The sequence below is a fragment of the Aquarana catesbeiana genome, linkage group LG04 (genome assembly GCF_042186555.1).
Source record: "Aquarana catesbeiana isolate 2022-GZ linkage group LG04, ASM4218655v1, whole genome shotgun sequence".
NCBI lineage: Eukaryota > Metazoa > Chordata > Amphibia > Anura > Ranidae > Aquarana > Aquarana catesbeiana.
In genome coordinates this window covers 644,849,747-644,865,421 of record NC_133327.1, presented here as the reverse complement: position 1 = coordinate 644,865,421, position 15,675 = coordinate 644,849,747, and the positions used below count along the sequence as shown (strand labels likewise).

Genomic DNA, 15,675 nt, shown 5'->3' with positions numbered 1-15,675 from the left:
AGCCCCGGAAAGATTTACCCTCCAGGCCATTTTTTGCAATATGGCACTGCGTTAATGTAACTGACAATTGCGCGGTCGCGCGACGCTGTACCCAAACACAATTTATGTCCCTTTTTTCCCCACAAATAGAGCTTTCTTTTGGTGGTATTTGATCACCTCTGTGGTTTTTATTTTTTGCACTATAAACAAAAAAAGAGCGACAATTTTGAAAAAAAAAAAAAAAAAACAATATTTTTTACTTTCTGCTATAATACATATCCTAAAAAAATATAAAAAAACTTATTCATCAGTTTAGGCCAATATGTATTCTGCTACATATTTTTGGTAAAAAAGAATCGCAATAAGTGTATATTGATTGGTTTGCACAAAAGTTATAGCGTCTACAAAATAGGGGAAAGATTTAGGGACTTTTTTTTTTTTTTATTGTTTTTACTAATAATAGCAGCGATCTAAGATATTTAGCGGGATTGCGGCAGACAAATCTGACACTAAGTGACACTTTTTGGTGACCAGTGACACCAATACAGCAATCAGTGCTATAAAAATGCACCAACCGCTGTATCAATGGCACTGGCAGGGAAGGGGTTAACACTAGGGGTTATCAAAGGGTTAAGTGTTCCCTAGAGAGGTGCTCTCTAAAGGCCTGGTTCACACCTATGCATTTTTGTTTGTGAGTTTTCAGTTTTGCAGAAACACACTACAGTCCATATAACATGGTTTCCTATGGGTCACGTTCACATCTGTGCATTTTATGGAAAGGGCCAGGGACTTTTTTCTGGCTTTTTGGTTCCATAGACTTCAATGGATGAAAAGCCTGTATTGAAAAATGCAAAATGCACCTGCAATATGCAAACTGCAACCTGCATAGGTGTGAATCAGGCCTAAGGCTCGATTCACATCTATGCATGTTGCTTTTGAGCGTTTCTGCAGTGCTTTTTGCGGTGCTTCCCGCGTTTTTGAACATGCGTTTTTGCCGCGTTTTGCATTTTTTTTTTTTTTTTTACAGTGTGTTTTTGTATACTGTATACAGTGTAAAAAAAAAAAGAAACAAAAAAAATGCAAAACACGACAAAAACACAGTAAAAATGCGTCAAAAACACGGTACTTGCGTTTTGGAATGCGGGTCCATTGAATTCTATTACATGCAAAACGCTGCATTTTGCGTGAAAAAAGTCCCCAACCCTTTCCAAAAACGCAGAGGCACAAAAAATGCATTGATGTGAACATGTTCCATAGGAACCTATGTTCAAAAATTCCCATGCATTTCTGCAAAATGCAAAATGCATCAAAAAACGCATTAGTGTGAATAGAGCCTTACTGTCAGGGGGGTGGGCTCACTGGGAGTAGAGAGAGATCGCTGTTCCTGATCACTAGGAACAGCTGATCTCTCTCATCTCCCCCTTTCAGAATGGGAATCCGTCTTGTTTACATAGGCAGACCCCCCTTCTGCCTTTCATCACCGCGATCGTGGGTTGCGGGCGCACGTCTGCTATATCTATTGCACAGACCAACGTACAGGTACGTTGCTTCGCGCAGCCTGGCTGCCCTGCCGCAGTATACGTGCGGTAGGCGATCCGGTATCTTAAAACCCATTACATAATCAATAATCCTTATAAGTATGTTTATTTTAAAGCAACACTAAACTCTGGTTTAGCCCAGGTTCACACTGCTGCGGGATTGAAATCGTGCAAGCTCAGCTGAACTCACAGGATTTCATTCCTGCATGTCAGTCTGACGATTTTAGAGACATCTGTGCGGTTTCCTGCACAGATGTCTATTGAAACCGCACCTGAAATTGCCAAAAGTAGCACAGAAACTACTTTTGGGATTTGGTGCGGTGCCGCAAAGTCTGCGTCACACCGATTCGGACGATTCCATTGCGGGCAATAGCCGCCGATTTGGCATATCAAATCGCATGCCAAATCGCATCAATGTGAACCAGGGCTCAGTGTCACTTTAATGATAAACATCATCTACAATAATGTATGTCACCGTACTACATCACCACCCGGGGAAACACATCTCACTGCACTGTGCTGCCATTACACACATACTGTAAGCTGCAATTATTTTTTAAAAAGAAAACTAGTCACAGTGATATTCTACAATAGAGGAAAAGAAGAGGATACAAGGGACATCTATCAGCACTCCATCCAGCTAGTTTCCTCTTTAGATTGTAAGCTCCTGAGAACAGGCAAACTGCACATCTTCTTGTTATGGTTTGTGCATTGGGCTTGAAATGATGTTCTCTACATTGGTTGTAAGATGTTGTGTATACTAATGGTGCGATATATCTGCCTGTCTGTGGATTTTTTTCCCCCCACCTGTCTATTATGGATATTTCTTTAAGACTCGGTTCACACTATTTCGGTGTGTTAACACAAAGAGCACCAATGTGGGTTACTTTGCATGTTACCGTGTGTTATGAAGGGGCAACATATTAATTTGAATGAGCTCACAATGCACTAAAATGCAATACACAAAGCAACGCAATTCAATGCACAGTAGTGGGTTACAATGTGCGTTGGCAAGGTGTGCGGGACGCTATTAAAAAAGAATAGCAACGCAGCACCCCAATATACAACATGCTTGATTACTTGTTTTGTGTGAATACGCACCTTTCTATAGTACAAAGGTGTGAACCCGGCCATAACCTCGGATTCCTCCTGTATTGAATTGTATTGTAACTGTACTGTCTGCCCTCGCGTTGTAAATCGCTGCGCAAACTGTTGGCGCTATATAAATCCTGTATAATAATAATGATAATAACCGATTGCCAGCTCCTAGGACAAACTATATTATCCAAACTGTACATTTATTTTCTATTATGTATGTTACATTAGCCTCCCTGGCGGTTTTCCCGAGTGTGGCTCGGGGTTAAATTTCAGCACCATTAGCGGTAACCCCGAGCCACACTCGGGATTGCATCTCAGGATCCTGGTGCGGTGTACTTACCTTGTCCCCAGGATCCTGCGATGTCCCCCCCGCTGTGTCTGTGGACTCTGTTCTCTGCACGATGCCTCTGTGTGTCGGGCTCCGTTCCCTGCGAGCGACGCGTGGGGGCGGAGCCCGGCGGGAAATTAAAAAAATAGAAAATTTATGACACATACAGTACACTGCAATCTTACAGATTACAGTACTGTATGAAATTATTTAACATCCCTTTTGTCCCCAGTGCTTTGTCCCGTGTTCTGCATGCAGTTTTATATTATATATACTGTTTCTGCCTGGAAACTGGAGATTGTCCATAGCAACCAAAAAGTGTCCCTTTACGTCAAAAGTGGTTTTAGACCAGCTAGAAAACAGCGATAGTAAATTAGAACACTTGCAGAATTGAGCGATAGTGAATCGTGGGGGAATTCATTTTATTATTATTATATTATTATTTTTTATAATTATTTATATTTATTTATTATATTATAATTTATGATTTTTTTGTTTCAAACTTTATCATACCCGGGATATCTACTAGGCTCTTGGTGGACAGATAAAAGTGTGTTATTGCTAAGAATTACAGGCCTACAACATAAAACTCCAAATTTCTAAGCAAAACAATTGCACCGCAAAACGCAAAAATCGGACATAATCATACCGCCAGGGTGGCTACTTACATTAAACTGTTAATTATTATTATACAAAATGTACATAGCACCAACAGTTTGTGCAACGCTTTTACCCACTCAGAACTGAGATTTTAGTGATGGATGGAGCCTGGAAAGTTAGGTCAGCCTCTGACTTCTTATATGTCTCTGATACCCCAACAGGCTGTGCTCCCTACTATGATCCCTGATTCCTGTACTGTGTGTTCCAGCTCCTCTTGTTGAGTTCCTCATAGTAATATAAAATATGAAATCCTGTATAATAATAATAATATTAATAATACAGGCAGTCCCTGGGTTACAACAAGATGGGGTCTGTAGGTTTGTTCTTAACCGCTTGCGGACTAGCCGCCGCAGTTTCACTGCGGCAGATTGGCTCCGCTGCGCAAAATCACGTTATTGTACGTGACCCCGCAAGGTCTGCATAGCAGGTGCGCATGTGCCGCGAGCTCCGTGAGTCCGACTGTGTCCGATGTGTCCGCCATAATGTCGCAGTCAGGAAAAAAATTCGCTGAACACCGCCATTACTAGTAAAAAAAAAAATTATTAATAAAAATGCCATAAAACTATTGAATATTTTGTAGACGCTATAACTTTTGCGCAATCCCAACCAATAAACGCTTATTGTGATTTTTTTTTACCAAAAATATGTAGAAGAATACCGCCTAAACTGAGGAAAAAAATGTTTTTTTATATATTTTTTGGGGATATTTATTATAGCAAAAAGTAAAAAATATTGCTTTTTTTTTCAAAATTGTCGCATTTTTTTGTTTATGGCGCAAAAAATAAAAAACGCAGAGGTGATCAAATACCACCAAAAGAAAGCTTTATTTGTGGAGAAAAAATGACGTCAATTTTGTTTGGGAGCCACGTCACACGACTATGCAATTGTCAGTTAAAGCGACGCAGTGCCGAATCGCAAAAAGCGCTCTGGTCTTTGGCCAGCCAAATGGTCCGGGGCTGAAGTGGTTAAGTTGAATCTGTTTGGCAGAACAGGTACATTTTTTAAGTGTAGCTCCAGCCAAAAAAACAAGTTTTAATCTTTTTTGGATAGCATAGGGAAGGGTTAACACCCCTGTAACATTTGTTTTGCTGTCTGTGCCCCGGTTCAGAAGATTTCACCTCACTTTCTGTCCCAATGACAATTGGATTTTGAAAATTTTGGGTTGTTGCGGAAACAAGGATTGGTGATAAAGCATCAGTGGAGACACGTTTTTCCCATGATAACTCTTATGCCCCGTACACACGGTCGGATTTTCCGACTGGAAATGTTCGGGGAGCTTGTTGTCGGAAATTCCGACCGTGTGTAGGCTCCATCTGACATTTTCCATCGGAATTTCCGACAAACAAAATTTGAGATCTGGATCTCAAATTTTCCGACAACAAAATCCGTTGTCATAAATTCCGATCGTGTGTACACAATTCCGACGCACAAAGTTCCACGAATGCTCGGAATCAAGCAGAAGAGCCGCACTGGCTATTGAACTTCATTTTTCTCGGCTTGTCGTACGTGTTGTACCTTACCGCGTTCTTGACGTTCGGAATTTACGACAAGATTTGTGTGACTGTGTGTATGCAAGACAAGTTTGAGTCAATATCCGTAGGAAAAAAACATGGATTTTGTTGTCTGATTGTGTGTACAGGGCATTACAGGAGTGAATTTCCCTTCCTAGGGGTAGATTTCCTCTCACTTCCTGTTGTCTCCCTCTGTTTCTAAGTAGGAGTCGTTTGTAAGTCGAATGTTTGTAACTCGGGGACCGCCTGTAATAATTAACACTTTAACCTCTCTAGCGGTAATCCAGAGGGTGGTTCAGGGTTAATTTTCAGTATCAATAGCGGTAATCCTGAGCCACACTCGGGATTGCATCCCAGTATCCAGGTACAGGTTACTTACTATGTCCCCAGGATCCTGCAATTCCCCCCCCCCCGCTGTGTCCTCCACCGGATCTTCCGCCCGATGCATCAATGTTCCGGGCTCCGTTCCCTGCGAGCGGCGCAACGTATGGGGCGGAGCCCGGAGGCAAATTCAAAAAAGTACAAAAGACATAACACACACAATCTGTAGATTACATTACTATATCAAAACATTTCACCTCAGTTTTGTCCATAGTGCTTTGTTCAATGCCTGGTCTGCACTTTTATATTATATATACTGTTCTTTCTGCCTTGAAACTTGAGATTGTCCATGGCATCCAAAAAGTGTCCCTTTACGTCAAAAGTGGTTTTAGACCAGCTAGAAAACAGCGATAGTAAATTAGAATCACTTGCAGAATGGAGTGATAGTGAATTGTGGGGAAATTCGTCATCAGACACTGAAAGTGACGACAGCGACAATTCTGCGACTGAGCTCGGTCATGTGTGAACTTGTGCTGCTCTAATGACTGTGGTACGGATCGCGCAGCACTGAGCTCAGTCGCAAGAATTGTCGCTGTCGTCACTTTTAGTGTCCGATGACGAATTTGCCCACGAATCACTATCTCTCAGTTCTGCAAGTTATTCTAATTCACCATCGCTGTTTTCTAGCTGGTCTAAAACCGCTTTTGACGCAGAGGGACGCTTTACTATTGTTCTGATTGTGACATGTTTCAAAATGTTTCATTCCCGGGATGTTTACCCACTTCAGCCCCGGAAGATTTGGCTGCTCAATGACCAGGCCATTTTTTGCGAAACAGCACTGCGTCGCTTTAACTGATTGGGTACAGCTTCCCGCGATTGCGCGGTCGTGCGAAGCTGTACCCAAACAAAGATTGTTTACCACAAATAGAGCTTTCTTTTGGTGGTATTTGATCACCTCTGCGGTTTTTATTTTTTGCGCTATAAACAAAAGAAGAGTAACAATTTTGAAAAAAACACAGTATCTTTTACTTTTTGCTATAATAAATATCCCACATTTTTTATCAAAAAAAATCATTTTTAGTTTAGGCCGATATGTATTCTTCTACATATTTTTGGTAAAAAAATAGCAATAAGCGTATATTGATTGGTTTGTGCAAAAGTCTACAAAATAGGGGATGTATTTATGGCATTTTTATTATTTTTTCTAGTAGTAATGGTGGTGATCTGTGACAAATTGGACACTTTTGACACATTTTTGCGACCACTTACAATTATACAGCGATCAGTGCTATAAAAATGCACTGATTACTGTATAAATGTCACTGGCAGGGAAGGGGTTAACACTAGGGGGCGCTCAAGGGGTTAACTGTGTTCCCTGAGTGTGTTCTAACTGTAGGGGGGGATGAGACTGTCTAGGAGGAGAGAGAGATCGGTGTTCATACTTAGTATGAAAAGGAAATCTCTCTCTACTCCCCTGAAAGGACCGGGATCTGTGTGTTTACACACACAGATCCCGGTTCTCGCTCTGTCACGGGCGATCACGGGAGCCCGGCGGTCATCGAGCACGCGCCCCTAGTGGCCAAGGTAACGTTGTATCACCCGGCCGTGCCATTCTGCCGCAGTAAAACTGCGGCGAGTGGTCGGCAATCGGTTACTAAAATAGTATGCAGTGTCTAGTATTACAGTAACTAGTAATATTGCACCCATGTTTGGACAAATTTCAGTGTTTTTGATTTGATTACATTATTGAATAAAATGTATTATTATTTTTTATAATTATTTATAGTTATTTATTATATTATAATTTATGATTTTGTGTTTCAAACTTTATCATACCCGGGATGTCTACTAGAATCTTGTTTGGACAGATTTAAGTGAGTTATTCCTAAGATTTACAGGCCTACAATATAAAACGCTGAATTTCCATGCAAAACAATGTACTGCTTTGACATTCAAATGTCATTACTGTAACAAACATCATAGAAAGTAAATGTACAGTTTGGATAATATAATATTTGTCCTAGAAGCTGGCACTCAGTTATGGGCTTGCAGATTTAGGAACTCACACCAATAATAGAGTGTCTGAAACTGTACAGTCAGTACTGTACTGAAACTTTCAATCTACCGTTATGACCCTATACTGATTTATGGGGGGGGGGGGTGAATAAGACAAGCCAATTTTGGGCACATTTTGGAACACAAAAGAGAGTTTAGACACTGTAAATGAGCATTTTCAACACAATAGTTTTGTCACCACTATTATTACCCCATTAAATTTGGTTAAGTGTAGGGATTCAGATAGAGTTTAGGGTTAATACTAGGGTTAAGGTTTAGTAACTACATCATTTTTGGGTTGCCTAAGAACAATGGTTGCCGTTATAAGTTGATAACAATTAGGGAGTATTCAGAGGGGCGCTGGCCCCCATCCTATGTCCAGGCTGCCCCTGCTTTTGCACCTGCATCCGCGCCAAGCTGCGCATGGGCAGCCTATAGAGGTGGACGCATATGCAGCAACTGCATGGACACGGTAAAATTTGGCATGCGGGCAGGAGCTGCACGGTCCCAGATGCAGACAGTGTGCGTTCCGGGACTTAGGGGCAAATTTGTAAAGCAGGGGAATCTTCCTGGTACATGTGTGTTTTCAAGTGGCAGTAATTGAGTCACCACCAGTGAATGTTCAGTGAAAGGCACATTCAACTCTTTTTAATATGACCCATAATTTCATTCCACTGAATATTTCAGTGTTGCAACCCACCCCCACCTTCCCCCTCACCAAAAATTACCAGGACGATTTTTGTAAGCTGAAAATAAATGTGTATGTGTGTTTATGTATATGTGTGTGTATATAACATGTTACAGGCAATGTGTAAAATCAGGCATTCTATAGAGTGCTTAGGAAATGTATGAAATGGTGAAATTCACACATTGCCTGTAATATATATTATATATATATATATATATATATATATATATATATATATATATATATATATATATATATATATATATATATATATATATAGATCTATATATCGATATATCGATATATAGATCTATATATATATAGATCTATATATCTAGATAGATAGATAGATAGATAGATAGATAGATAGATAGATAGATAGATAGATAGATAGATAGATAGATAGATAGATATTATTATACAGGATTTATATAGCACCAACAGTTTACGTAGCACTTTATAAAATAAAAAGGAGACTATACAGTTATAATACAATAAAATACAAGAGGATTAAGAGGGCCATGCTCAGAAGAGCTTACAATCTATATATATTCACGTACATACAGTATGAGCAATTTCAAAACATGAGTAACATGCCTGGGTATTTACTACAATGCTTATACTGTATGTACATGTACGTGGCAATTTTTACACATTGCATGTAATATATATATATAGATAGATAGATAGATAGATAGATAGATAGATAGATAGATAGATAGATAGATAGATAGATATTACATGCAATGTGTAAAAATCGCCATTTCATACATTGCTGATTTTACACATTGCCTGTAACATACAAATGATATGGTATATGTATATGCAAACACAATACTAATTCCTATGTGTACACACATGATTAATCCCACAGTTAGAATATAAATCTCCTCAGCTCGGCCTCATTTCCCCGCCTGTCTAATATACGGAACCCGAGCACTGTGTATTATTTTATATGATCCCTGTCATTGTAATGGATGGCTTACATTTGCTGACAAAGTAAACTCACGTTAACTCTCTCTCTTCAGATTCTCCATAGATTTCATTAAAACACAACATCTTTCTCACCCTTGTCCACTTTGGCCTAAGCGCTCACACACACGGGTGCAAATAACATCGCTTTCAGATCTGGACTTTTTTTTTTTTTATGGATCTGAACACAGGTCACCTATAGCCAATGGAGTTGATTTACTAAAGGAATTTCCCCCTCCTCGCTTAGTGAATATGGGGAAGCTACCCTGACTTCCATCATCTAGTCATTGGCAAGCAGTAATACAGGTCATATCCAGCATAGATATGAGTATTTTACTTACGCCCATGAGAATGAGCCCCACGACTGAATTCCAGACACACACAACATAACACCTGTTTTATCCAATGTATATAGGACAGGTCACGCTTTCATGCTTAGACTTGGGCATATCATGCAACTTTAAACCAATTTATTAATCAGTGTTTCCCTATCATACGTTGACAATAAAGAAAAAAAAAAAGAAAAAAATTATATACGGTATATATATATATATATATATATGAAAAAGAAGAGTTTGGAACTTTAAATGAGATGCACGAAAACAGCTGGCAATTGGTACATGCATAAGCATTTCTTAAATATATATATATATATATATATATATATATATATATATATATATATATATATATATATACATTTATTTTATATACACATATATTTTATATATATATATAGATCTATAGGTATATATATATATCTATATATATCTATAGATATATATCTATACATCGATAGATAGATAGATAGATAGATAGATAGATAGATAGATAGATAGATAGATAGATAGATAGATAGATAGATAGATAGATAGATATGTATATATATATATAAAGCCACATGTGTTGCGTTGTAAGTAGATGTGCATTTTTACATAACACACACCAATGCACTTGTATGGTGTGAAGAGTGCACACTGGGTTTGATTTACTAAAACTGGAGAGAGCAAAATCTGGTGCAGCTGTGCATGGTAGCCAATCAGCGTCTAACTTGCTCAATTAAGCTTTGACAATAAGCCCCCGTTCACATTGGAGTGATTTGACATGTCAAATTGCATGCCAAATCGCAGCCTATTGCCGGCAATAGCACTGTCCCAATCAGTGTGACACTGACTTTGCGGCGCAGCACCAATTTCTAGAAGTAGTTTCTGCACTACTTTTGGCGACTTCGGGGGCGATTTCAATAAACATCTGTGCATGAACAGATCTTTCAAATCACCCCCGAACTCGCACTGACGTGGGTTAGAAATAGTTTTCAAAGTGAATGAACCTAGGCTAAAACCTGGAAGCTGATTGGTTTCCATGCAGAGCTGCACCAGATTTTGCACTCTCCAGTTTTAGTAAATCAATCGAACAGTTGTTTTCTCATCATACTTGCATTGAGTCTGCATTTATCAATGCAGTCTCAATGCACCTGGTGTGAATGAGCCCTTAGACAAGCACATCAGAGTTGGCCGCTGCAGGTAGGCAGCTTAAACGCCAACGTTATATAGCCTCACTGTTTACAGAAAGATGTTAACCAATATCGGTACAAGTTTCAGGTCTGTGAAGAAACGGTAGTACCCAGGGGAAACCCATAAAAATACAGGGAGGAGATACACACTCCATGCTGATAGGGACCCTTGTGGGATGGCCAGAAAGTTAGAAGTTGTACTTTGTACCTCCAGCGGTCCTTGTTGGACACAATATACCCATGTGGACCAGGAGTAAAAAAAAACATTCAAAATTAATATGCAGATCCCCAACGTCGTCACATACAACACACATTTTATTTATTTTTTTTATGGGGTGGGGGTGGGGTTAAAAATAATTAGTATATATTTTTTGCAATGCACAGGAGAATTGGGCCAGTCCATCGCACAGTGACAAACGGCAGAAGCTGGCGGGTGAAACCACCAGCTGGTCTCTCGTATCCTTGGCCGACTCAAGTGGTGACATCTTCACATTGGCCAACTCTACTTGGCCACCAGATCAGCCACGCATCTCCACTTATCTGGTGACGAAAGAAGAGGTCTCACCACCACTAACCAGGACATCCACCCTACTGTCACCAGGATTAAACCTTCAAAAATAATCAGAAAATATAAAAAGAAAAAAAAGAAAAGAAAAATATGGTGCATAGGCTACCTGATAGCATGGATAACTGGAATAAACCTTTTATATAACATTATATAGGAATAAAAATACACAAGAAAAAAATAAATGCATTAAAACAACATCTCTGGTCTGATTATCAACCTAATAGTTCTCAAATGATCTCACTAAACTGTAATCACTGTAACCGATAGTTATGCAATTTATCAAAACCATCATGGTGACCTATTAAGGTCTATTCAAAGTATCCCAGTATCAGAACACCAATACCATTGTTATGTACTAACCAAAGTATGGTGACCTACATACATGATAAACTTTGTCACGGTTATTATCAGGGCTTCCATGGAATGTTACAGGTAAACATATCCACCGAATATTACAGGTAAATATACGTCCAATATTCTTGGTCAATATACATCGCAACATAAGCCTTACACTGGATTTATCAAACAAATCACCTATTTGTAGTCATAATCTCAACATGTTTGGCCCATTTACTAAAAGCATTATATTTTATACCACTCAGTTCAAAGACATTGACAGGTTAACAAAATAAGAAAAAAAAATAAATTATACATATATTTTTTTCCATGTATATGTTTTATATTCAAATGCATAAAAACAAATATATGTATTTTATATGTGTGTGGATTCTATATTTATATATATATATATATATATATATATATATACACACACACACTGTATAATCGACACACATAAATACATATTACACATGGGCAAGCATATATATATATATATATATATATATATATATATATATATATATATAGTATATAAATGAAATATCTCAATAATGAAATCAATATAAATTATACATGCACACTTTTTGCTACCTAAACTCAGTGATATATTATGACTATTATCAGGCCCAAAAGAAATAAAAATGATTTCAAAAAAATTAAAGGACAAAAAGCTTTAATTGGCAATTCTGCCATAATTTTTTTAATATATTTTTTTTGGTACTTATCCAGTAAAAAAGGACAGTTAAAAAATGCAATAAATTATGTTATTAATCAGTGAACACATGCGTCCACCAAAAATCTATACACACACAAATGCAAAATAAAATAAATAGCTGCTGCTGGACACTGCATCAAAAACTCACGGAGGTCATGTCCAGTAACAAAGTACAGTGAATGCAATAAATGATATTAATAGATATACAAATGCAAAAAAAATAAATAAATAAAAAAGCTGCTGGGCACTGCACCAGAAAACTCAGCGAGGACATGTCCAGTAACAAGGTATAAAAAATGCAATAAATTATATTAATTAGTGAACTGTTAGCTGCGTTCACCAAAAATCTATACCCACACACAAATGCATAATAAATAGCTGCTGGACACTGCATCGTAAAACTCAGCGAGGACATGTCCAGTAACAAAGTACAGTATAAAATGCAATAAATAAGGTTAATAGTCAGTGAACTGTTACCTGCGTTCAGTAAAAATCTATACACACACAAATGCAAAATAAAAATTAAAAAAAGCTGCTGGACACTGCACCAGAAAACTCTGTGAGGACATGTCCAGTAACAAAGTACAGAAAAAAAATTCAATAAATAAAGGTTATTAATCAGTGAACTGCTACGTATAAACAATAGAAATCTATACACATACAAATGCAAAATAAAATAAAAAAATTGCTGGCCACTGCATCAGAAAACCCAGCAAGGACATGCAATGTGCTTTTGTCTGGCGGAATATCTAAATATAAAACAAGATAAAAATAAACGCTAAGTGAGTGTATAGGGAGGGATTCACACTCAGCACAACTGCCGTTACCTCCGTCCTTACTACACAGCGAAAATCCCATTTAGTTGACTTAGAAAGGAGTAAAGAGTGATTCCCCCCCCCCCCCCCCCCCCCCAACCTGTCAAAATCCTCAGTGTGCTCCATGCAGCCTGAGCCAAGAAAGCTGTGCCCCCCCCCCCCCTACACCCAGATGACAGCAACCTGGACTGCTGTGACATTAGGCAAAACCCAAGTCTTTTGCAATGAAAAAGAAGAGTGTAAGCTCACTGGACGAATGCCAATGTCATCGTGCCCGAATGCACTGAATAATGACACTTGCAGGTCTCCCCTTTGCCTTTTGCTGCAACAAGTGCAATCCAAGTGCAGCACCAGCACCCAACACCCAGAACCCAGCACCCAACACCCAGAACCCAACACCCAGCACCCAACACCCAGAACCCAGCACCCAACACCCAGAACCCAGCACCCAACACCCAGAACCCAACACCCGGCACCCAACACCCAGCACCCAGAACCCAACACCCAGAACCCAACACCCAGCACCCAGAACCCAGCACCCAACACCCAGCACCCAACACCCAGAACCCAACACCCAGAACACAACACCCAGCACCCAACACCCAGCACCAAACACCCAGCACCCAGAACCCAACACCCAGAACCCAACACCCAGCACCCAACACCCAGAACCCAACACCCAGAACCCAACACCCAGCACCCAACACCCAGAACCCAGAACCCAACACCCAGAACCCAGCACCCAACACCCAGGACCCAGCACCTAGGACCCAGCACCCAACACACAACACCCAGGACCCAGCACCTAGGACCCAGCACCCAACACTAAGGACCCAGCACCCAACACCCAGCACCCAGCACCCAACACTAAGGACCCAGCACCCAACACCCAGCACCCAGCACCCAGCACCCAACACACAACACCCAGCACCCAACACACAACACCCAATCCTCCACTAACTTTCTCCCTTCTGATGATTGCACTGAAAATAAGAAGAAGTAGAAATGCATGGACTGCAATAAAGTGCAATAAGGGTGTGATAAAAGCTCAGGATGTACCTTGTCGTCTTCTTCTTTTAGATCCAGCTGGGGAGGGATTGCTGGGGGGACATAGGAGGAGGAGGAGGAGGAGGAGGAGGAGGAGGGAGAGGTGTGTTGCAGGATATTCCAGGGAACTCGGCTGCAGCTGCAGGAAGGGGACTCTGATATTTGGCCATGCAGATCTCTCCCTCCTGCCAAGCAATCTCGAAAGCAAAGCCAGTTCCTGAAGTTGGATGTAAGAGGGCCGGCCATTGGTGTGTGCGGGGCCTGCTCTTCATTGGTTACTGTACTCTGGCCCCGGATTGGCCTGGCCCTCTTCCCTGCACTCTGCTCTCTCTGCACTTTTTTTTTTTTTTTCATGCTGTCACTTTGTGATAGAGTTACCTTGTGATTGGCTGTCACCGCTATCTCTCATCTGTCACTTCTTCCCTCTTCTGCTTTTCATGTAGTAGAATGTGGGTGGTGATTCCACTGAGACAGGAAGAAAAACACACATCAATACAAATGTCACATAAGATTCTATATAAATACAAACAAAAAGTAACACCAATATTTGTTCTTTGTAGATTGCATATTCTAATTCCTGTGTGCTGGCCAATCGGTAATCAATTCCTGCACCCCGGAAAACAACTCCACTAATGGCACCCCGAAACGCTGTGCGATTCTTCTGCGATTGGTGCGTGACAAATCACGCTGCAGTCGCGCAAATAAAATCACGCAGCGTGTGTCGCCCAAAAGAAGTTCTTTTCGGCGACACGCGTCACGCGATTCATAAGTTCTTTTGGGCATCACACGCTGCGCGGTTTGGTTTGTGCGATTGGAGCGTGATTTGTCGTGCGACAATTGTAGCAGAATCGCATCGTGTTCGGGGTGTCATTAAGGAATATTAATGGCATCACAAGCGCGCCCCGTGTTTTTGGCACTATTCTGTAATAGCATACCGCCCAACATTTTGAGATGGAAATTAGAGATGCCTACTAACAAACGTATGTAGGCATAGGACACACCCCCTGCCACACCCCCTTAAAGGAGAATTAACCAAAAAAAAAAGGTTAATTAAATGCACAAGAGCTTTTTTTATTTGCTACTATTCCTTTATAGTGGCTTTAAAAATTTACAAATGCAGCAATTTAGAAATTGGATGAAAGGTTTAGCACTGAGAAACACTTTTTGAAAGATAAAAAGTGCATTTTATATACAACTATATAGATCAGACCAAAATGAGGGACAAATGAGGAGGAAAGAGGGACAGAGGGACATTGCTCCAAATCAGGGACACTCCCTCGAAATCAGGGACAGTTGGGCGCTGTGTAATAGCAGGCAGAATTGCGGCGATTTCAGTCGCGATTCCTATCACCTATGTGTGAACGGAGCCTATGGGCTGTTCACACCACAAAAAACACACTCCAGATCCGTTCCAAACAACAACCCCCCCCCCCCTCCCCGGTTGGTCGGTCGGCAACACTTACCCCATCGGTTGCAGGTGGGCGGCTCCTATGGGCAGCGGGCAGCGGCCGGGCTGCGGGCCCCT

General features: G+C 40.3%; 1 protein-coding gene across 2 annotated transcripts in view; it reads right to left on the bottom strand.

The window, feature by feature from the left end:
* TRERF1 (transcriptional regulating factor 1) overlaps nt 1–14,662 on the bottom strand; it is a 256,257-nt gene extending 241,595 nt beyond the window's left edge. Inside the window, exon 1 of one of the 2 annotated variants that reach the window (XM_073628438.1) lies at nt 14,163–14,662. The gene's annotated coding sequence lies outside the window, so the exon portion shown is untranslated. The remainder of the gene's footprint in view (nt 1–14,162) is intronic. The other variant, XM_073628437.1, reaches the window with a different exon arrangement.
* Between the last annotated feature and the right edge of the window lie 1,013 nt (nt 14,663–15,675).